Source organism: Neovison vison, chromosome 2 (assembly GCF_020171115.1).
Source record: "Neovison vison isolate M4711 chromosome 2, ASM_NN_V1, whole genome shotgun sequence".
NCBI classification, from domain to species: domain Eukaryota; kingdom Metazoa; phylum Chordata; class Mammalia; order Carnivora; family Mustelidae; genus Neogale; species Neogale vison.
The window spans coordinates 144,939,029-144,963,095 of record NC_058092.1 but is presented as its reverse complement, the minus strand read 5'-3'; the positions used below and the strand labels follow the sequence as shown (position 1 = coordinate 144,963,095).

At 46.1% G+C, this 24,067-nt stretch overlaps 1 pseudogene; it reads right to left on the bottom strand.

Annotated features, from left to right (window-relative positions):
* Positions 1–22,439: 22,439 nt before the first annotated feature.
* LOC122898871 lies at positions 22,440–23,833 on the bottom strand (annotated as a pseudogene).
* Positions 23,834–24,067: the final 234 nt, after the last annotated feature.

Sequence of the window (24,067 nt, the reverse complement as noted above, 5' to 3'; positions counted from 1 at the left end):
AGCAGTAGGGACTGCAGCTTTAATAAAGGAAGAAATAAATTTTGAGGCTCTTGGGACCCAAGTAGATGCTGACCTACATTATATGCATGAAAATATAGACAAACTAACTGATTCTTTGAGCTCATTAGCTGAAGTAGTACTGCAAAATAAAATTAAAAAAAAAAAGGCTTGACATACTATTCCTGGAAAAAGGGGAACTCTGCATATCCCTGGGAGAAGAATGCTGCTTCTGCGTAAATTATACTGGAGTCATCAAAAACAGTCTGGCAGTCATTAAAAAACAGACTTGAAAGCGAGCAACAACACAAGAACTCACAGGGATGGTTTGAAAATTTGTTCATCTGGTCTCCTTGGTGACTTCCCTAATATCAGCCACTGCAGGTCCCCTGGCTTTAGTATTAACAGTATTGCTTTTTGGCCCCTGCATTATAAACGCCCTAATGTCACTTGTACAAAGGAAAATTGGTGCAATAAAAAGGTTAGTCCTACAAACTCAATATACAACAAGAGAACATGGGACTGACTGAAGAGTCAAGGAATTGACTAATCTTCAAAGAAAAGGTGGGCCGGATGTTAGGCTGATTAAATGTTAAAACATGTTTAACTATTAAGGCCTGCTTAGCCAGAGCGACTCCATATTACCTGGGTAGCCATACTGTAGTTTACATCTAAAGAAATCATTCCGGGAATAAATGCCCCATTAATCCCTTGTATTGGTTCTGGGTATCAATTCTGGGAGTAAACATCTTAACAATAGAAGCCATGTACCTTGGGTCTCCAGTTATGCCTTATAAACCTTGATAGGGTCGCCCTCTTCAGAGACAGCCCTGACTGGTCAGTCTGATTTCTGATGCCTGGCATAAATAAAGCTTTGCCTTATTTTCAGTTTGTATCAGTCTCACTCCTTTGATATCAGACCCCAACAGGGACATAGGGTTTTCTCCCACTCTGAGATTTTTGTGTAGTTAACAATAGCTTTGTCTATTCTGGGAAATAGGTCCTGTCCTGTTTAATCCACAGGGGTCCCCCATATGGAGGGACTTGAGAGCAGGGCTTGGCCTGAGCTACCCATGGGGAATGTGTTGAAATTAGGGATCAGGTTAAGGGTCACAATGGGTGTCTGTGTCCCAAGAGGCCAGCATAAATGGGTGAGGCCTCAGGGGCAATGCAGTTTTCGCCCAACTCTGAGGGATTTCCATAACTCCAGAAGGCTTCTGGGGGAAAGAGGCATTCTGCTTTGTGATCAGTTGTTCCCTTTGTGGAGGTATTTGAAAGAAGGCCTCTGGGATGCCTGTAAATACAATCTATAGTTATGTTTGTAAATATACATTTGTTACATTTGTAACCGATAGTACTGGACTAGGGAATTGGCCAGGCTGATCTGATGACTCTGATGCCAGCCACATGGGTGTCTTACTGGAGGTTGGGACTCAGGTTGAGGGACAGAATGTGTTTTAGTGTCCAGGGCCAGCTTCCGTAAAGGAGGGTGGATTTGGGGTTTCATGCAGCTTTCTCTTAATCTGTGGGTTGCGTGCAGTTCCATAGAGCAGGTTTTCCTTCAGGAGGGCAGGACGAGTCCTGTGCTATGGCTCCGGTGTGCCCTATCTGGAGAGCTTGTGGACCAGGACTCTCTGATTGGAGGCCTGAGAACAAAGCTAGTGCTAGGGTTTGGGCCTAGGTCATGGCAGGCTCAATGTTCAGTCCCTGAGGAAAACTCCAGAGAATCTGAAGTTAAGATGAGTGTCAGGATGTCGCTCATGCTGAAGTTTGTGTCGATGAGATCTGCTGGATGTAGGTTTAGCCTCATGGGGGCAAGGAGTTTTCTCCCGCATGGAGGTTTTTGTGCAGTTCCACAACGCAGAGTACTAACCACTATACGATCACGGCATGTTTTTGTGCAGTTCCAAATAGCTTGATATTTCCTGTGGGGAAGGTCCTGTGTTGTTTTATGAATAAGGTTTCCCCCATATGGAGGGATTTGAGAGCAGGGTTTAGGGTATGGATGCCTGAAAACCCAGCCTAGGTTTTGGATTTGGTCCTAGTGGCATGGCAGGCCTTATTTCCTGGCTCTGAGGCAGGTTACCCATGCAGCCTTGTTCAAAATGGTGCTCAGTCTAAGGGTCACAATTGGTGTTTGTGTCCAGGATGGTCTGAAAATGTGGGTGCAACCTCCGGGGCAATGCAGGTTTCTGCTATCTCTGAGGGTTTTCCATAGCTCCAAAAACCAAGGTTTCCTTCTGAGGTGCAGGAGGTCTGTTTGGAGGCTATGGGGTCCCTAATGTAGAGAGATTAGTGGGAAGGGCTCTGGGTATGGATGCCTGATAACCCAACATACGTTTAGCATAAGGCACTAAGGGTATGGCATATTACTGAGGAAGCCACGTGGCTTAAAAGACTGACTGCTTCAGCAGGGTCTTTCTTACTCATTTGTTTTTAATTGCTTTGAGTCTTAGAGTGCATAGCCCCAAACTGCACCCCATATATTGGAAATTATCTTGTTTATTGTAAGCAATATAATCTGTGTGGTGCTTTATGTTTTATCAAAAGCTCTAAATACAAATACAGAGACACTAACCTGCACACTAATGATCTTTCTAAGACTGGAACATCAGAAAAACAAACAAACAAAAAGAAGATCATGATCAACTCAAAAATTGTAAGACTGCAGTGGTGACCTGTGAACATCACAAGGGTTAATCAGAAAGGTCAGGAACTCTGAATACTACACTGAGGAAAAACAAGTACTCTGAGCACTTCAGAGCAGTTGCTGAGAGTGGTGTTAAATTAAAAGTTGAATTTAGAGCCCATGTCTCATATAAGTTGAGAGTCTGATCAAAAGATGGGGTTGTTCAAAAGGAAAACACCACAGGCTCAAAATGCCCTCACATGGCTTAAGGCCCTAAGTTGGTTAGACAAGACTTAATAATGACCCAACTGCAGTTGCAACATCCAGAACTACATAACTTTTATCCAGCACAGGTGGGAATTTCCTGGTCAGCGCTAGGAAGTCTACTGAATGGCCCCCTATGTTTCACTTAGGAGGGTGATCTTACCTAAAACAATGGATTCTTAGCTGATTATGTTTTGTTTTCTCCCTTGATGCCTTATTTTTAAGATTTATTTACTTGTGGGGAGGGTCAGAGTGAGAGTGAGAGGGATCTGCTGAGCACAGATCCATGTGCAGGGCTGGATCCCAAGACACTGAGATCAGAGCCTGAGCCAAAACCAAGAGTGTGACAATTAACTAACTGCACCCCCTCATGTATTCCATCTCACAGGCTATCTTGGAAGTCTTTTCTTTCTTGTGGCCATTTGGAGCACCCCTCTATCTACTGGATAGGATACTATCCAAGTCATTCGTAGATCAATTAATAAAGCCTAGGAGGTCTGAAATCTTACTGGGTTGCATTTGTCTTATTTTGTGCATTTACCTTTGTTTACATTTTTTATACCATAAACATTTACCTTTGCTTTCACCGGGACTATGATGAAGATCCCATGAAATTATGTCAGTGAAAATGCTTGCTGTGGAAAACCTAACGAGGGTGAATTTATTCATATACTTAAATTAATGTACATCTTATCCTAAAAGTAACACATGTATGATCACAGAGTCAGCCCCAAGGTTTCAGTTCTACCACTAACAGAGAGAAAAACATAAATTTAATAAAATCATGGGGCTATGTGTGTTGTTAAGTTTTGATTTTTCTGGTGATTAGATAAAAATAAAATGGAGTGTTAAGTTCCCCAGTGAGCATTATGGTAAGGGAGAAATTCTTGTTTATGATGTATTTCACTTGACACTTATTTCTGAAATGAGTATCTCCCAAGGTCTTCTCATCAACAAAGCTAATGAGGGCATTTCTGTTCATGCGATTCTACAGTGGACATCTAGTGATGACTCTTAAGAGCTTTTTTTTTAGTTCTTGAGAAAAGCTTGTTCATATGTATGTACACTATACATGAAAGACCAGAACAGTGAGTGATTCTGAAGAGAAATAAAAATCAGTTTTTCCATGATTTTGACCAGCCTTTGTTGAGAAAGAGCACCTAGACACATATACACATTTTATTGTGCAAACTGTTTCCTTGATGTCTCTATGTCAATCAATGCATGATGTTAAAAGTTTTTTTTTTATCTTTTTTGCAGTTTTAATTTTTATTCCAGTTAGTTAACTTGAGATTATATTATTTTCAGGTGCACAGTATGATGAATAAAGTCACTGTATGGAAAGGAAGGAGACATTAAAAGCACTTTAAATTTAGCTCTTTAGGCTAATTTAACACTTAACATAATTATGCTAACATTTTCTTTCTTGGGATTTACCCCCTTGCTTATACCTCCAACCCATTTCCAGAACACACCTGCCGCCAGCCCCTATGCAGAAATTCTCTTAGGGCTGGTCTCCCACTGACGATGCCCAGGCCACGCCAGTGACGTTGGAACAGCCAGGCAGCCCCTGGGCAGCAGTAGGGTGGTATGGAGGGCCTGCATGGGGGACGCGACAGTGGAGGGGTGGGAAGCAACAGCGGGGAGGGGAGGCAGAAACCAGAGGGTTGCAGTGAGGCAGCAGGGGCAATGGGAGGTCAGCAGGGAAGCAATGTTACTGGGTTACAGTCACAGTGGCATTGGAGAGGTGCAGTGGGGTGTCAGTGGCATTGGCAGGGCACAGTGGGTCAGCAGAAGAGTGGGGGGGTGAAGCAGGACAGTACTGGAGTGGGAGTTAATGGTGGGGGCGGGCAGGACCAGCAGGGTGGCGGTCTCAAGGTAGTGGGGCAAGGCAGCAGCAGCAGGGCAACCAAGGAAGGGGCAGTTGCCTTGTAATCACTGGCAGCAGCATCAGGCCAGGGGGTGGTGGGGCAGGGAGGGGGGCGGGGTCAGGGTGGCAATAAGGGGAGAGGTGGAGAGTAGTTGGGGAGGGCTGCAGTGGTGATGGGGGGATGTTCAGTGGGACAGCAAGACCCTGGGGTGCAGTAGCTGTGGGGGGTGGGGCGTGGCAGGGGGAATCAAGGGCAACTCCATGGGGCAATCGGGCTGTAATGGCATGAGGTAGTAGGTGGGGCCATGGGGCTGCCCAAGTGGGAGGAGGTGGCAGCCGGTGATGACCCTATGGTTGGGGGGGCGGGACCCATGGGGGAGGGAGCAGGGGTCACCAGAGGCAGGTGGGGGGAGAGCCAGGCGGTAATGGCACAGGGAACGGTGGAGGGCCCATGGTGTGGGAGCTGTGTGACAACCAATGGGGGCAGCCCTGCAGTGACTGTCGGGGGTTGGTGGAATCAAGGCAGCAGCAACCGGTAGTGGAGGTGGGGCCAGCCTGGAGGTAGCGGCTCAGCAGCAATAGCAGCAGGGCGGTTGTGGTGGGCGGGCCCAGAGTGCAATCCTGGGGGCGGGGCAGGAGCAGTTAGGCCAGCGTGGTGGGCGGGCCCATCATACACGTGAAGGGGGTGGGGCGCCGAAGCTTGGCAGAGACCGGGGGCAGAGGGCAGCCTCAGAGCCGAGGCAGCTGAGGTAAGGCGGGCAGTGTGAGGGGCACAGCAGGGTGGCAGAGGTGCATGTGGCCATAGCAATGTGAGCTGTGCGGGGAGCGGGGCAGATATTCAGGGTGGAAGTAGTGTAGTAATACACCTGGCAGTGGGGAGGCAACGGAGCAGGAGGAAGGGAAGCCGTTAGGCAGTTGTGGCGTGTGGGGGGAGGCAGGACCAGCCGGGAGTCAGCGGTACGTCAATGTCATGGCACGGTTGGCGGGGCTGCATGGGCCTGAGTAGTTGGCAGCCAGGAGACAACACTGAAGAAGGGGTTTGGGATCACATGGGAGGGAGCAGGAGTCATAAGAGGCAGGGATGGGGACAGGCAGTAGTGGCACTGGGAGGAGTGGGAGCTCTGTGGCACCTGTGGAGAATGGGTGGAATCTAGGCAGCCGCAGAGGGTGTGAGAGGGTGGGAGCAGCCCCAGGCAGCAGTGCAGCCCCAGTTAGGACGGTGTGGTGGACGGGCCCGTGGTTCATGTCAAGGGGCGGGGCAACAGAAGAGGGAGGGTGTGGTTGGGCGGGCCCATCGTGCACGTCAAGGGGGCGGGGCGGCAACAGTGAGGCAGGCGTGATGGGCGGGTGCATTGTGCACGTCAATGGGGTGGGGCAGTAGCGGCGGAGTGAGCATGGTGGGTGGGTCCATCAGGAAGGTGAAGGGGGATGGTCAGCAACAGTTAGGAGGTTGTTGGTGGGCAGGCCTGTCGTGCAGGTCAAGGGGGCAGGGCATAAAAGTTAGGAGGACGTGGTGGGTGGGCCTATCATGCAGGTCAAGGGGGTGGGTCAGCAACAGTTAGGAGCCCGTGGTGGGCAGCCCATCGTGCACGTCAATTGGATGGGGTAGCAGTAGTTAGGAGGGCAGGGTGCGCGGGTCCATCATACATATAAAGATGACGGGAAGTATCAGTGGGGCAGGTGTGGTGGGTGGGTCCATAGTGCACGTAAAGAGAGCGGGGCAGCATCAGTGGGGCAGGCGTGCGGGGCGGGCCATTTGTGCATGTCAAGGGGGCAGGGTAGCATCAGTGGGGCGGGCGTGGAGGGCGGGCCCATAGTACACGTCATGGGGACGGGATAGCATCAGTGGGGCGGGCGTGGGAGGCGCGCCCATAGTACACATATAGCGGGCAGGGCAGCAGCAGTAGGGCAGGCGTGGGGGGCGGGCCCTTTGTGCACTTCAAGGGGGCAGCGCACCGAAGCACAGTAGAGGCTGGGACACAAGGCAATAGTGGAGCAGCGGCAGAAGTGGTAAAGAGGGTTGTGCGGGGGGGGGGTACAGCAGGGTGGCAAGGGTACATGTGGGGGGCAGCAAGATGGTGGCAGTGTGAGAGGGGCAGGGGGTGGGCGTGCGAAGCAGTAATGTGGGTGGCCGTGACGAGGCAACAGAGCAGGGGGAGGGGGAAACAGTTACTAGGTCGTGGCAGGTGGAGGGGAGGGACCAGCCTAGCATAAGCGGGGCGTCAGTGTCATGGTGTGGTGGGCAAGGCTGCCAAGCTCCATGCGGGCTAGGAGGTGGCAGAGAGGTCAGAACACTCACGGGGTGGGGCCGGCGGGGGAGGAAGTGGGGGTGTCACCAGGCAGCACTGGTACAGGGAGGGGAAGCTTCTTGTGGTAAGGGGAAGCTGTGTGACACGCGAGTGCAGAAGCCATGTGGCACCTGTGGGGGGATGGAATTTAGGCGGCAGGGCAGCGTGGCACCTGTGGGGGGATGTAATTTAGGCGGCAGGGCAGCGTAGGGAGTGTGGGACCAGCGCTGAGGCAGCAGCACAGCGACAGCGTGGCTAGCTTACTGGGCCTGCTCATAGTGCCTGCCAACAATGTGGGGCAGCGAAGCACAGCAGAGGCCATGGGCACAGGACAGATGTGGTGCAGCAGTAAGGGGGCCTGAGGGGGAATAGCAGGGTGGCAGGGGTGCATTTTTTGCGGGCAGCAAGCCAGTAGCAGTGCGGGAGGTGATGTACATGCTGGGCAGCCACACACTTGGCAGACAGGAGGCATTGGAGTGGGGGGAGGGAAGTAGCTAGGCGGTAGTGTCACTTAGGCCTGGGCAGGACTAGCTGGGTATAAACGGGATGCCAATATCATGGTGTGGTGGGTCAGGCAGTGGGCAAGCGCCTGGCTTTGCTGGGCTTGGTGCATGTCTACAGGGCGGTACCACTTATAGCAGAAGCAGCGGGGACCCAGGGTAGCAGCGGAGGGGAAATGGCGGCTGTAAGTGGGGGCGCTGTGGACGGGGTTGCAGCGTGGTGGGAGCAGCTCATGTGGGGGCAGCCTGGAGGTACCAGTGCAAGGAAAGTGGAGTAGGACTCATGGGATGGCAGCACCATGGCAACAGGGGTAGGAAATCAGGAAGGCTCCAGAGTGGGGGGCAGGATTCACACTAGGTAGTAGCTGCAGGGTGGGGTGGCTGGAACAGCACAAAGGCAGCATGGCAGGTGGGGCAGGCATGCAACTTAGCAGGGAAGGGCTGCATAGGGCTAGACTATGAAGACCAGCAGCAACGGGACACAGGACAGCAGCAGGACATAGGGCAAGAGTGGGACACAGGGCAGCAGCAGATCAGAAGCAGGGTGGTGGTAAGGGGGCAATGACAGTGAAGGGATGGGTCTGGTAGTGGGGATGTGGGACACCCGGCAGGGTAGATGTGTGGGGAGAGCACAGAGGGATGGTAGCAGCAATGTGGTGGAGCAGCAGGACAGTAATGAGCATGGTGGTGTGCGGGATGGGACAGTGTGGCTGCACAGGTGCATGTGGGGTGGCAGGCAGGTGGTGGCGTGGGGAGAAGGGGGGACGGAACCAATGGGGAGGCAGTGGGACAGCAACTGCACAGGAAGGGCATGAAGGGTGGGGTAAGCCTTAATGCATGTCAGTGTGGACTGGACAGTGAAGGTCATCAGTGGCCTGGGTCACAGGGCAGAAGCTTAGCTACAGCAGCAGTGGTAATGTGGACAGAATGAGGGGTGTGCTACGGATGGCAGGGTCATGAGGCAGGGGCACCCAGGAAGTAGTATCATTGGGAGAATGCTGGAACGAGTGAGGCGGCAGCCGCAAGTCAACGGGGAGGGAATCTGGAGGCACTGGAGTAGGGATGGGGGCACGACAGGCAGTAGCATGTTGGGGGTGTTTGGTGGGACCAGCAGGGCAAGAACATCAGGTAAATATATATGTGGGCAGGGCAGGGGCCCTGCACAGCTGTGGCAGCAAGGGGACAGTATGCAGTGAAGAAATGGCAGTGGGGGACAGTGAGACAGCAGTGACTTGAGAATGGCAGTGACTTAAGGAAGTGCAGTTGGATGGCAGCAGAAGTGGAGGTGAAGCAGGGAGAGATTTGCCCGGATGTGGTTGGCAGGGACCAGCGGGCCAGCAGCTGCTTTGCAATAGCATGGCATAGCTTAGGGGCAGGGCGGGATGGTGGAGATGGGCAGGAGCATCACGGTGACCATGGTAGCAGTGGTGGTGCTTGGAAACACAGGCACCAGGCCAGTAGAAGCACTGGAAAGTGGCGCAGCAGGGTGGCAGAGTCCTGGTGGTGCACAAGGGAGTGGTAGGGGCACTGGGGGTGACAGAGCAGGGCATCTCTTGCAACACACAGGGCAGCAGGGCAGCTATGGCGAGGGTTAGCTGTTGTGGGACAAAGGGGTGATGCTGTGGAGTAGCAGGGTGGAGGGTGGCAGTGCTGGTGGAAGCGGCCTGTCAGCAATGGGGGGTGGAAGGAACAGAGGCGGGTGTGTGGGGTGCAGCAGGATGCCAGTGGGGGGATGGCACAGTGGGGTGGCCGTGGTATGGGGTTTGGGCACCAGCCAGGCAGCAGAAACACAGATGGGGGTGCGGTGATTTGGTAGCAGCGCTATCAAATGCTTTTCCTGCATATGTTGAGATGGTTCTATGAAGCTGATCCTTCTTTTTGTGAATGTGGCACATTAGTTTGATTTGTGGGACGATTTTTGTGTCTATGTTCATGACAGATATTAGTCTGACATTTTTTGGGGGCACATTGGGAGGTTTTGATAAGGGCCATGCTGGCCTCATAAAATGAGGCGGGGAGCTTTCCTTCCTCTTGTCTTTCTGGCAGAGTTGGAGAAGGTTTGGTATTCATTTTTTTCTTTTTTTCCGGTGGATGATTCATAGAATTCACCAGTGAAACCATGGGGTCCTGGACTTTTGCTTGTTGGAAGTTTTTGGTTTCTTATTTAATCTCCCTACTGGGCATTGGTTTGTTCAGAGTTTCTATTTCTTCAGGAATCAGTCTTGCCAGGTTTTATGTTTCTGGGAATGTATCCTTTTCTTTTGGATTATCCAGCTTGTTGGGGTGTAATTGTTCATAGGACTTTCTTATGAGCCTTTGCATATCCGAGGTATCAGGGAACAAATCTTTCATTTCTGATGATGAGTCCTCTTTCTTTTTTGTTAGCTTGAGTCTGGCTGAGACTCTGTCAGCTTTGTTCTTTTCAAAGACCCAGCTCTTTGTTGATCTGTTGTTCTTTTTTTAATCTTTCTGTTGTCTTTTTAGTCTATATTTCACTTATTTCAGTTCTGATGTGTTCCTTCTTTTGTTCTACTAACTTTGGACTTCATTTGTTCTTATTCTGTTTCCTTGAGGTATCACGTTAGGTTGTTTATTTGAGATGTTTCCTGTTTCTTGAGTTAGCCCTGTATCACTATAAACTTCCTTCTTAGAACCATTTTTTTTATAAGTTAGCTCTAAAGGGTACCTGTGTGGCTCATTCTGTTAGGCATTGGACTTTGTCTCAGGTCATGAATTTAGGGTTCTAGAATTGAGTACTGCGTCAGCTCTCTGGTCAGCATGGGGAACCACTTCTTCCCTCTTCTACTGCCTGCCTCTCCTTCCACTTAGCTCAGTCTCTCTCTCTCTCTCCCTCTGTGTCAAATAAATAAATGACATCTTCAAAAAATTAAAGTGATCTCTATGCCCAGCGTGGGGTTGAAACTCAAAACTGCAAGATCAAGAGTCACAGTGCTCCACTGACTAATTGGGTGCCCCATTTTAGAACCCGTTTTACTGCATTCCATTACTTTTGTTTGATTGTATTATTTTTTCATTTGCCTCAAAGTATTTCTGTGATCTTATTTCAGTTTTCCATGAATTCATTTGGTTGTTCAGTAACATGTTGTTTAGTCTCTGTGTTTATGAATTTCCAGTTTTCTTCTTGTAATTGATTTCTAGTTCTATACCACTGTGTTTCGAAAAAATGGTCGATTTGGTTTCACTCATCATTTGGGAAAATCTTAGGCTTCTGGAGTTAATTGACTTGTCTTGTGGCCTCACATATGACCTATGGTGGAGAATGTTCTAGGTTCACTTGAGAGGAGTGCATTCCATGTGCTGCTTTTGGATGGAGGGTTCTGTGTGTATCTGTCAAGTCCATCTAAGTAACAGGTTGTCTGAGGCTGATGTTTCCTTTGCGATCTTCTGTCTGGATGGTGTATCATTGAGAGAAGAATGAGGTATTAAAGTTCCCTGTGGTATTTGGGCTGATTGCTTTTCTTAGGTCTGTTCATATATGCTCTACATATTTAGTTGCTCCACTGCTGGGTGGGTAAATATTTATAATTATTGCATCATCTTACTGCATTGATTCCATTATCAGTTTCTAGTGCCCTTCATTGTCTCTTGTTACAGTGTTTGGATTTTTTCTTTTCTTTCTCCATTGGACTGAAAATCAGAAGATCATCTGTTAGCTCTGAATTCATGAGCAAAGCACAGCCCTGCTCTAAGTCTGGTTTTCTTTATTTTCCTATATAAATAAACACAATAAATTCTTCTCCCAGGATGATATCCTGACTCCAGTAAGAAAGTATGTATAAGAGTGCTTTGTAAACTAGGAGATACTGCCCAATAATGAAAATGATTATGCAACCACCAAATGTTCAAGATTAGATTTTTTAAGACATATTTATTAATTGTAGAGACAGAAAGAGATTGCATGCACAAGCATATGCTAGAGAGGGGAGGGTCAGATGGATAGAGGGAATCCTCCAGCAGGGTCCCCGCTGAATGTGGAGCCTTGTGTGGTGCTCTCTCCCAGTAGTTGTGATCTTTATTTGAGCCCAAATCTAGAGTCAGATGCTTAACTGACTGTGCCACCCAGGTACCCCCAGAATAAGAATTTTAATAACATTTTTGAGGGCTTAATTTCATAGGTATTATTCTATGTGACCTCTATTTCATTCAAATCTAAAAGCTATTATTAAATTAAAAATAGGAGCTGTTCTAAAAGCAAATATTCATAATATCCTCAGAGGTGGGGCAACAGGCAGAAAAGAGGTTAAGTAGGGACACCAGAGTGGTTCAGTTGTTGAAGCTTGCCTTTGGCTCAGGACATAATCACAGGTTCCTGGGATCAAATCCCAGTTCAGACTCTCTGTTCAGTGGGGAGTCTTCTCCATCTCCCTCTGTCCCTCCCCCTGCTTATACCCCCCTTCTCTGTCTCTCAAATAAATAATTAAATTAGAAAGGCAAGTTACTTTCTCAGTGTCATGATAAATATTAGAACTAGATACATTCCTGATTGACCCTGAAGAGTGTGTTCTTTCATTTGTACATTTACCAAAAAATACCTAGCCCTCAAAATACCATAGATTAAATTAGTTTCCCCTTTCTCCATACATTGAGTATTGGAAGATACGACAATTCCAGGATCCTGGCTGGCAGGGTCGGTGGAGTTTGTGACTCTTGATCTCCAGGTTATGAGTTTGAGTCATGTTTGGTGTACAGGTTACTTAATTAAAAAAAAAAAACAAGATGCTATATTTGGGTTTGTTTTCTTTTTTTCCTTTTGACACCTTCACCCATTTCTCCCACCTCCAACCCCAAACTTCTGCCAGCCCCATCTGCTCTGTCTGTGTGCTCACATTTTTGTTTTTGTTTTGTATGTTTTAAGGTTCTACATGTAAGTGATTTCTAGTATTTGTCTTATTGTCTGGACTGTTTTACTTAGCATAATGCCTTCAAGGGTGACCATGTTGTAAATCAAAAGATTTCATCCTTTATTATGGCTGAGTAGGATTCCACTGTGTTTATCGACCACAATTTCTTTATTCCTTCATCCACTGATGGCATTTAGGTTGTTTCTTTATTTTCACTGTTGTAAATAATCCTGCAGTGTACACCGGGGTGAATATACTTTTGTGAATTAGTGTTTTCATGCCCTTCAGATACTCAGAAAGGGAATTTATGGCTCCTTTGGTTGCTCTCTTCTCATTTTTTTGAGGAACTTCTGTACTGTTTTCCATAGTGGCCGCACCCATATATACTCCCCATAGTGGTGCACTAGAGTTTTCCTCTACTCCACATATTCACCAAAACTTGCCATCCCTTCTGTTTTTTTTAAAATGGCCCTTCTGACAGGTGTTAAGTAGTGCCTCATTCTGGTTTGATTTGCATTTCCCTGATTATTAATGATGAGCATCTTTTCATGTTCATGTAGACCATCTGTATGTCTTCTTTAGGAAAATGTCTGTTTGGAACATATCTTGATAAACTCAATAACTTGTGGGGTTTTTGTTGTTTTGGGTGATTTTGTGTGTTTTGTTTAGTTTGGTTGTTGAGTTGCATGAGTTCTTTGTATTTTGAATATTAACCCCTTATCGGATATATAATTTACAAATGTTTTACCTTAGGTTACCATTTTATTTTGTTGATGGTTTCCTTTGTTTTTTTGGATGTTTAATAGTTAGATGTAGGCCCACACTTTGCTTCTTTGTTTGTTTTCACTTTGGTCTCCGCTTAAAAACACCACTACTGAGACCTTTTGTCAAGGACCTTTCCAAACCCTGTGTTTTCTACTATAGGTTTTATAATTCCAGGACTTATATTCAATTGTTTGACCCATTTTTAGTTAATTTTTGTGTATGGTGTAAGAGAATGGTGCCGTTTTGTTCTTTTGCATGTGGCTCTCCAGTATTCCCAGCATCATTGATGAAAGAGACTGTTTTTCCCCATTGTTTATTCTTAGTTCCTTTGTCATAAGGTCCCGGGCCATAGATGTCTGTGTTTACTTCTGGGATGTTTCCTGTCTTCTGGTGATGTGTGTGTCTGTTTTTATGACAGGGTTAGATTGTTTTGATTACTCTATCTTTGTCATTAGTCTGAAATGAGCAAGCACAATGCCTTTAGTATGGTGGTTCTTTCTCTAGATTGCTCTGGTATTCAGAGTATTTTGTGGCATCATACAAATTTTTTGAAACTTTTTTCTCTTTCTGTGAAAAATGTCCTTAGAATTTTGGCAGGAATTGCAATGAAATTGTACATGTTTTAGGGAAGTATGGACATTTTACCATTTTGCTCACCCATGAATATGCGGTGTCTCTTGGTTTATGTGTGTTGCCTTCAATTTCTTTCCTTACCATCTTGTCATTTTCATCATAGAAGATTTTACCTCTTGGTGAAGTATATTCCTGGGTATTTTATTCTTTTTCATGCAACTTCAGGTGGGATGATCTTCCTAATTTATTTTCTGATGATTCGTTATTAGCATATAGAAACACAGCAGATTTTGGGGTAGTGATATTGTATCCTGCCCCTTTACTGAATTTAGTCATAGTTTGAACAATTTTTCACTGGCTTCTTTGAGGTTTTCCTTATATTCTATATCATCTCCAACTAGTGGCCATTTTACTTCTTTCTTTCCAGTTTTGATGCCTTCTGATTATCTTCTTGCATAGTTGTTCTGCCTTGGATTTTCAATATTGTGTTCAGCAAAAGTGGCAAGGAAAGATCAGTAATGTTCCTAACTTAGGCGATCTTAGAGGAAATAGAAACAGCTAAAACTTTTCACTATCAGATGTGACGTAATCTGTGTGGTTGTCATATATGGCCTTTTTGTAAAAGATTTTATTTATTTATCTGATAGAGAGAGAGAGAGATCACAAGTAGTCAGAGAGGCAGAGAGAGGAGGAATCAGGCTCCCTGCTGAGCAGAGAGTCAGATGCAGGGCTCGATCCCATGACCATGGAATAATGACCTGAGCTTAAGGCAGAGGCTTTAACCCACTGAGCCACCCAGGCACCCCATATGGCCTCTTCAGTGTTGAGGTATGTTCCTGGTCTACACACACTGTTGAGAATTTTGATTGCAAACGGATATTAAAGTATGTCAAATGCTTCCCTGCATCTCAAAATAACATCATTTTTATTCTTTATTTTCTTAATGTGCTGTATCACTTTGATCAATGTGCACCTCTAAAGCATGATTGCATTCCTGCAAGATCCCACTTGATCATAGTATATGATTTTCTCAGCATATTGGTGAACTTGAGTTGCTAGTATTTTGTTGAACATTTTTGCATTTATGGTCATCAGGGATATTGGACTGTAAGACGCATTTCTTGGGGGGTCCTCATTTTTGCATTAGGGTTATTTTGGCCTCAGCAAATGAGTTTAGAAGCTTTCTCTTCTAGTTTTTTGAAAAGTGGGTAAATGACTGCTATGAATCCTCCCCTGAATGGGAGAATTTACCATGAAAGGCTTCTGGTTCTGGAACTTGTTTTTTTGGGAGGTTTTAAATTGCTGATATGATGAGTACTAGTGTTTTATGTAAGTATTGAATCACTAAAGATGAAACTCTTTCCACATTTTGGTGGTAGGCTGGATGAAGGGGAATGAGAGTCATGGGGAACCGGCACTCAGAGGCTCCATCTGCCACTGTGGCTGTGCCATTTCTCTCAGATGCTGGCAGAGGAGGAAGGAAGTTGTGGAAACATGGCAGAGTGGTGGTGTGGGGTGGTGGGAATGTGGGGTCCGAGGTGGTGATAAGACTAATGTGTGGCCCTCCTGTCCCACCCACAGTGTATCAGATCCTCTACTGCCTGGCCAACAGCAACACCAGCACGTTCACCACAGTGGAGATGGGTGCCATGTTGAGGAAATTCACAGCCACATAGCTGGCCCCAGATTCAGCATACATATTAAGACTGATGTCCAAGATGAGGCAGGGCTGGGAAACTCCTAGAGGCCACTCTCATCACCACTGACAAGTGAGGTAAGGCCAGAGGCCCAGGTCCACTGTCCTGGTGACATGGGGAGGACAGCTGGGCCCAATTGGGAGCCACAAACTTGCTGGGTCCACAGCTTCCTGGGGCAGAGCTTGCAGGGTAGTGTGTCTACACAGCCCAATATTTACCAGACAGTCAGGAATGTCCCTGGAGAGGAGGTTGTGTAATTGGATCAGTATGGCTCTGAGTCACCATGTTGGGGGTAGGCTCCCTGAATCCAGGTGCTTTTTCTATGATGTTCAAAATGACATGACCAGCTGAACCAGGGGTTCCAAAACAAGTTTTCTACAAAGCAATCCTAGGGAGATATGTCTTCATGGATGCTGCTTCTCTTCCAAGCACTGGCGAGGTGCTTTTATTGTTCATTGTCTTGGTTTCTCCTCTAAAAACGCTGGGGTACAAAGTGCTGTGATGTCCACTTCTATGGAAGATGTGGGGCACAGACAGAGTCATCCATTCGAGTGGGACACAGCTGTTGAGGCAGTGATGTGAACACCCTCCACAGACTCTGGGATCCCTGTTCCCACAGCAATATGCTGTGGGTTCCCATATCAGTGAGACCCTGATATGTCCTCCAGCCTCATTTTGGGATTTGCCTCAGTGGTTTCCCTTCCCAGGGCCACCCCAACTACTCTAGGCCCTTTTTATGCCACCCAACCTTGGAGGTACCACAGGGGTTCCAGGTTAGGTCGATGTCAGGACAGAGCAGGAGCGATCTGGAATGCAGAGCAGCCACTGAAACCCCACTCTGAGGCCTCCAGGAACCTGGGTGGCTTTCAGGGCAGCGTGATGCCTGCCAGTTTCTGTGCTACAAACAGCCCACATGCATAGTTCCCTTAGAGTTCTGGATTCCAAATGTAAGGCACAGGAACTACATCCCTGTTCTCTCCACATCGAGGGAGCAGGCTGTGCTTTGGCCCTGCTGAGGTCACACAGTAACACATGGATAGTAGCTTGACCTGGCCTATCTCAGGACTTGTGTTGAGGGGAACATATTGCTCATTAACATCCTGTGCTCGTGAATGGAGAGCCCCATCCATGCCCCAGAGATATCTCCCTGGACATTGGAGCAAAATGAAAACAACAAAATGAAAGGATCCAGGATATATTTGAGCCCATTTACCTGCAGAGGTATTCTTGGTCTGTGGCTGGCTCATCAATGTCAGAGCGGGGCTCTTACTGGATCACAGGTAGGCTGACAACCAGGCCACTTGCAGGGTATCTTGAAATGTTTCTGCCCCGGGAGTAGCACATTTGCTCACTACTCATGTTGTTTGTGCTGTTGTGCTGAATCCTCCTTTGACCCACCTGCGTACCATGAGAGGCTGAGTGATATGCAATGCCTGGAGTGTATAATATGTTGGCTTCCCTATACATCTGTCCCTAGGGGTTATTTGGCTGGTGGGGAGGGGGCTGGGAGCAGGTATTTGGGTCTGACGTGCCTTGCTTCAGAAGTGCCCCCCTGAAATTGAGCAGGAAGGCAGGGGCTGCAGTCTTATCTGGCACTTGGGTCCACATTGTTCACCATGGTGGTTGGGTTTAGGGGAGCACAGGGCCAGCAAGCCAGAGTCTGTGGCTCCTCAACTGCCTGTTGATGGCCTGCAACCAGGACCTGGGGCACTGGAGCAGAGCCAGAGTCACAAGGCCTAGGCAGATGCTCATAGGAAAGGACTGGAGGCAGGGAGGGAGGTGGGCAGGCCCAGGCAGCTGCATCAGACAGCCAGATCACAGGGGTCTGAAGCCCAGCTCTATACTCTGTGACACATTGGAGGGTTTGCATGTCTCAGGGCAAAAAGCACACAGCGGGAATTCTGACATCACCACAACACTGAAGTAGAAGGTGTGGTGTGACATGTAATCAGGCACCTGGTTACAGTGTGTGTGTCTCCTAATCCAGTCTCCTATCGAATGCCTAGGTCAGCACTTGGGCATTGGATGGAGGGAAGCTAGCTAGAGTGCAGGAGTTCTTTCTGAGGAGGCTGGCATGTGGAATGCTGCCTTGTGGCTGGGGTGTGTGGTGGGGTTAAAGACCAAAATATCCTGCTAAGTGCTAAGGCTCAGGCTCTGTGCAAGTGGATTCTTGGAAGCTCCACAGAAGAAAAACCCTGTCTGCATGTCCCTGCAGCTCTGCTCCCCCTGCACAAACCTTGGATGAGTGCAAAGAGGTATAAAGGGTGGGAAGGAGTATATTTGCTCCTTCCACCTCTATGCAGGTTACCACCTTCCAAGGAGATCCATCAAGGACATGGAACACAGAGGCTGATTGTCCTGGTGGACACCAGGAGAGGGTGTGCTGTGCAACTGGGGGAGAAAGGGCTAGACCTGCCTGACCATGGTGGATGCAAAGTGGGCACTGTACAGTTTTGTGGGCCTTGGGTAGGACAGTGGGCTGCAGGGTTTCACCATCATCCAGGAAGCCTCCATGAACACTGTTTCAAATCCTTTACAACCCCTCTGGTTTTCTCCTTGGGAGAAAATTCTAGAAGCAGAACCCTTAGCTCAGAAGACATGAGTGTGTTTGGCTTGGAGATATGGAAACTCATGGACACGCTATGCCCTAGGGAGCAGGATGCTCGTCTTGTGGCCTCTCTGCCTCCATGCTGATGTCTTGCTTTCAATGTTTGGTGGAAATATATCTCATTAATCGTGTGTCCACAGGCCTTTCATTCCTACTCTACCACTAAATGCCTGTCACTTTACATGGTGATGTGCCTCATAGAGTCTTAGTTTCTGACCGTGAAAATCCTCAAACTCAAATGGGTACAGATTTGCAGAACTCATGGAAAAGCTGCATTCAAGCCGAACAAGAATTAATAAGGGGGGACTGAATGAGTTGAGGGAGATGAGTCTACCTTTGTGACTCTTGTTTGAAACATTGCTGGTTCTTTAATGTTTCTTCTTCCAGATTGAGGGAAATTATCCATGTATCTGTATTTCTGGATCTGAAAGTATCCATGATCTACAGAAATGTGATGAAATATTTCTGTGTAAGCAAATGGGAGCATTTAACTTCTCTCTCTCCCTGAATCCTCCATCATTCAGAATCTGTCAGGAAGAATTCTTTCTTCCAAGTTACATAGGATTATTGACGTAAGTTCAGCACAAATGCCTTTTTCTTGTAACAGTACACTGCTGGAAACATTGGTTATTTTACCAAGGGATTGAGTGAAATGTCCAATTTGAGAGTAATGTGTATAGAGTCAGATAATGACCAGACAATTTTCAGGAATTAAGGGTGGCTTTGTGGAGCCCCTTGGCAATAGAAGCCTCACACTTCGATGACACAGTGCCCAGAAACCTTGCCAGATGAGTAGGGAAAGTTATTTGTTGGCAGTTATAGGAACCTTAGGATATTTGGGGGACCTCGAGAAGAGGAATCAACCAAAATCGACAGGTATTGCAGTCAAGTCTGATGGGAGTATCGTGCTTAGCTTTGGGTTGGACACTACTGAAATTTAACTCTAGAGATTCCTCATGAAAAGTTCCCAACACAGCAGGGTTTCAAAATCTGGATGAAATGGTCCAGCACTATGCCTTCCAGGCTTAGTTAGAATAGATGCTAATAAACCAAGTGTGTTTGCGGCTGCCTTCTTGCATCTAAGAAACCATCCCAAATCCGTTGAACTGAAATCCATCAGCCGTGTGGACTGGCACCCGCTGCCACCACCACCAGGCATTTCTTTGCCTCACAGTGGGTCCCGTGAAGCTCTGAATCTATTTAGTTTGCAATCAGGTTTGGAGGCTGGCAGTGCTTTCTTATTGGGAAAATCCTATCAGAACTATACCCCAAATTGTCCCAGAATCCTCTAGAAGCCAGTTGCTGGAGGGCTGGCCCTTTGGGTCAGTAGCATAGTCACTGGTTAGGAGTGAAACAACTTCAATCTCCAAGGTATAGGTTACGTTCATATTGGGTGGTGATTAGTTGTTGGCTTTTTTCTTTCTTTTTTTTTTCCTTTTTTTTAAGTTCCAGGGTCCATGAGACGCATGTCTTAGAAAGGAAAGACCAGAGGCTCATTTCAGCCAAAAAGAGTTGTGAAAAGAGAAAGAAAGTCTAACAGAGTCACTCATGGAGAGTAGAAAAGACATTGAGAAGGTAGAGTATATGCATATCTCCTATGGGAGACACGGGGTAGATTAATGAGAATGCATGTCAAAGGTTAAAAAAGATTCAAGGAGAAGTAAGCCACCCTAGGACGGTCATGCAAAATGCAGTTGAAAGAGGGTTTCTTCAGATCTTCTGTTCGGGTTCTCAGATCAGCAGGAACTTTCTTTAGACTCTCGTCACTAATTGCAAATGATGATTGACCTCTGGGCCATCTCCTGGCCCACATCCTCCTGCTTGGGACTGGCATAGATATCATGGAACTCCTGGTAGCCAACTTACCATGCATGTATTATTTGAAGGTCTGCCAGCAGCAATGCTAAGTCTTTCACAAATTCCGAGATCCTGTGGTTTTGGCCTCTTTGAGCTTGTGCTCTCTGCTGGAAGGGAGGAGCATGCTTTCAGTTTTGTATGACATTGTGTCTTCCCGAATATGGGTCCTGAAATCTCAGCTAAACGTTCTCTGTGTTTTTTCCGGTGGTGCTTCGAGGCTCAGGTGACTTGGCCTCCTTGGCAGCATCCAATGCATCTGGCCTCTGTCTCTTCAGTGCAGATTCAAGTGCAACACGTACAGGAGTGTGACCCCTGTCATCTCCACGGTGGATGTACATAACAGCAGTAAGTTGTCCTGGTTCTGAACTTTCTGTCTGAGTTGAGGTTCATGGTGTGACTTGGGTGCCTCTTTTGCTGGCTTCTGTCTTTCTTCCGGAGGGAAAGATACCTTCTTCTTTTCGATTAAATTGGAGATGTATCATTAGCCAGAATAACTAGAATTTGTTGCTTGGGGAAAATTACTTTGTGGCACATATGGAGAAGGTTCTGCAAGTCCCTCCTCCAAAAAAACATCTGAACTACAGTTTGCTTCTGTTAGCAGAATCCTGAATTATTGCAGGGTTATTTTATAAATAGACATTCTCTCCAAAAGTATTCTCTGTCAACACATTCTTTTTAGGGCCAGTAAACTAGAGTAAAAAATATCGGGCATCTTTACAAATGGATCTCTGAGTGAACATGCTGTTTTTTTTGTTTGTTTGTCTTTTTTTTTTGAGGGGGAGGTGCGAGAGAGAGAGAGAGGGAGACACTGGGCAGGCGCCACACACTTTGCAGGGCTTGATCTCACAACCCTGGAATCATCATCTCAGCCAAAATCAAGAGGGTCAGTAAGAAGGTCACTCACATAGAGTAGAGAAGACATGAGGAGGTAGAATGTTTGCAAATCTCCTGTAGGAATTCCATATCACTGAAGATTCAGGGTAGATGAATGGGAACATATTTCTAATATGAAGATTCTAGGAGAAGTAAGCATTGCTAAGAGGTCATGTGAAAGGCAGTTGTAATAGGATTTCTGCAAGTCTTCTGTTTGGTTCTGGGAGCAGCAGGATGTTTATTTATTCTCCTGTCACTAGTTGCCAATGGTGATTGATGTCTGGATCACCTCTTGTCCTACACACTCCTCCTTTAGTATGGCATAGACATTGTGGAACTTCTGGTAGCCAAAATTGGAAGGGGAGGTATGAAGGGAGAGAGAGAGACCTTTACGCAGGTTCCATCTGGGTGCAGAGCATGACACATGTCACGGGCTCAATCTGACAACCCTGATATCAGGACCTGAGCCTAAATCAAGTTTGTCCCTTAAATAAAAGAAACATACAGGCATTCCTGGATGTGCTTTGTGTTTATGGAAGGTAGCATACATATCCCCTCCTGTTCTAAATCTTCTAAATCATGGACTGTTTCCATATCGGCAGTGGTCTTACACATTCTCAGGCCAAGAAATAAGGAGCAATTCTTGGTGGTGGAGAAAAGCAGCTGGCTACCAAATTCTCATAGAGGGGGAGGAAGACGTCACTGCCTGAATCTGAAAATTACAGTTTAATTCCTGTCCTGATACACACAATTCTTCAAAATCAGGACCACTCTAAAAGATTAAATTAATTTGCAAGTACTGGGGTGGCACAGTTGGTTAAGCATCTGCCTTTGGCTGAGGTCAGGATATCTGGATCCTGGAGGATCAGGCCCTGCATCGGACACCCTTCTCAATGTGAAGCTTGCTTCCTCTCCCTCTTCTCTGCTGCCCAACCTGGACTATTCTTTTTTTTAATACAATATATGATTTTATTAATAAATAGTGTGAAAGCATCAGTGATAATTGCCTGAGCATTAAATTCTTTTAAATATCCACGTCTTGGCTTTAATATTGTGCATACTGGCCTCTATGGCACTACAAGTAAACATGAAAATAGTTCCCATATCCATGCACAGGTATTCAGCTATAATACCATTTACAAATTATTATAGACAAGGTAACCTTTGCAATAATTAATATTTATTTGGACAACCACAATTAAATGAGTATTAAATCAAGCAAGAAATGGGCTATGTTCAACATGTTCTAGATGTCAGGGTGTAATAGTCAAGGTCATTTAAAACTTAATTTTCTTTTTTTTCTTTAGAGGGACATCTTTTGTTTATGTGAGTGATCAAATGAAAACTGAGGAATGCATTCTTAGACCACAGTAACAAAATTCAGATACAAGAGAGTGCTTGCCTCTTCTTTTGAAAGAAGCAATACATTTGTTAATTCTCTCTCTCCAAGCATCATTTCCCATATTATAATGAAAATGCTTACAAGTACCAACCCCAAAATTCTGTCTTCAAGGGGAAGTTATAAATTTTAAAAAGAGTGGTTCATTATATAAAAGTCAAATTCCAGCAACACTAATGCTAAAAATGACATTAAATGTCTTAGCATCCACGTAATATATTTCCATGAGTTTTCTACTATGTACAAGTTTATTTTCCTTAAGAAGTAAAATGAAGTATGAATAGTACAGTCTGTGGTGTGGTGACATCAGCATCTGCCAGTTCTTGCCCATCAACGAGTCCCAATTCTTTCAACGTTTTGTAGAGATTTGGCCTTGTTCATTCTTCAATAGATGTTACTGACTGTAGGTAAAGTGTTCTATTTTTTCCCTCTAATGTAGCTGTGATGGCTGGAGATTTCTTCTGCAGAGAAGCACTATTGGTTAAATAATCCAAAACCTCCTGTAGTTTATCAGACAGAGAAAACTGAATACTTTGAGGAAGCTGACTATAAGCTGAGCAGTTTTCCTTTCTCTCTGCTTCAAATGTGTATGTGTATAGTCCATCTACATCATTGAATACCAAGTAATTATTAAGAGGAATATATGCACTTGTGGCTATTTAAAAAACCTCAGTGGCACACACAGCTGCTATGACCGCATTTGTAGAAGCTACTGCAGGAATTATTCGTTTTACTACTCCTTGAGTGAGTCTATAGGTCACACCCCTAATATTATATTGTGATGCCCTCTCGAGGGACTTTTAGAAAATACACTGAATATGATCAGAATCATCTCCATCTAATGGAATTCCTTCTCCAAAAGGCTGCTCCTTAGGCCATTGCAGTATCCTTACATACTCAATACAGTGTTCTGGTAGCCTGGGCATAGACGTAATGGTGTACATGGGAAAATTAACCTGTGGAGGATACAGTTCTAGTGTGCATTCAATACAAGCAGTCATTCCAGGCAGAATCACCTGAGAATTTCCTTTAAAACCTTCTTTCCCCCCATCTATTAAAGGGACAATGGAGCTTGGATCTAATACACCATCTTCATAATTCAGAAGGGATATCAGCATACCAGTTATCCCTCTTCTGGCTATGATAGAGTGCAGTGCACATACAATTATATGAAATTGTCAATAGAAAGTGTCATTAAAATCCTGAATCTTGTTGCAATGTGGAACTACATTGCAGTTAGGAACTCTGTCATTTATAAATTCTGCAGTAACTTCAGCCTTAGGTCTTCCAACATCTTTGGGCCTAAATAAAAACTGTCTATTTAGATTGGAAGCATCTATAGTGTCCATGTCTATAACATGAATCTGTCTAAAACCAGACAACACCAGATTTTTCAGGAGCTCACATCCTAAGCCACCAGCTCCAATGACTAGAACTTTACATGTATCTAACAAAAACTGGAAAGATTCAGTGCTCAGTTCGAAATCAGGGTGTGTGAAGGGTCTAGATCGCACGAAGAACTTCTTTACATCGTTCCAGCGACCTTCCCAGTCTCCAGTGTCCCCACACCCACCATCAACAGCCATTTTCTCAGCCAGCAACTCCTCTATTCTCCTTCTTTTCTTCTCCGGCTCCTCGCCATCCGCCATATTGTTCTCCCCAACCTGGACTATTCTTGCTCCCTCTCTAGCTCTCTCACTCTCAAATAAGTAAAGAAAATAGAAATATTTCTAATCATGTAATTAATTTATAAATCCTTTCCAATTTATGAGGACAATATTAGTAGAATGGATAAGGATACATGAGAGGTAGATCACAAACCATGTGTTTGTTGGGTCTTGTTGCCATTCATCCTTGAAATCTACATACATCAATAGATTAATGT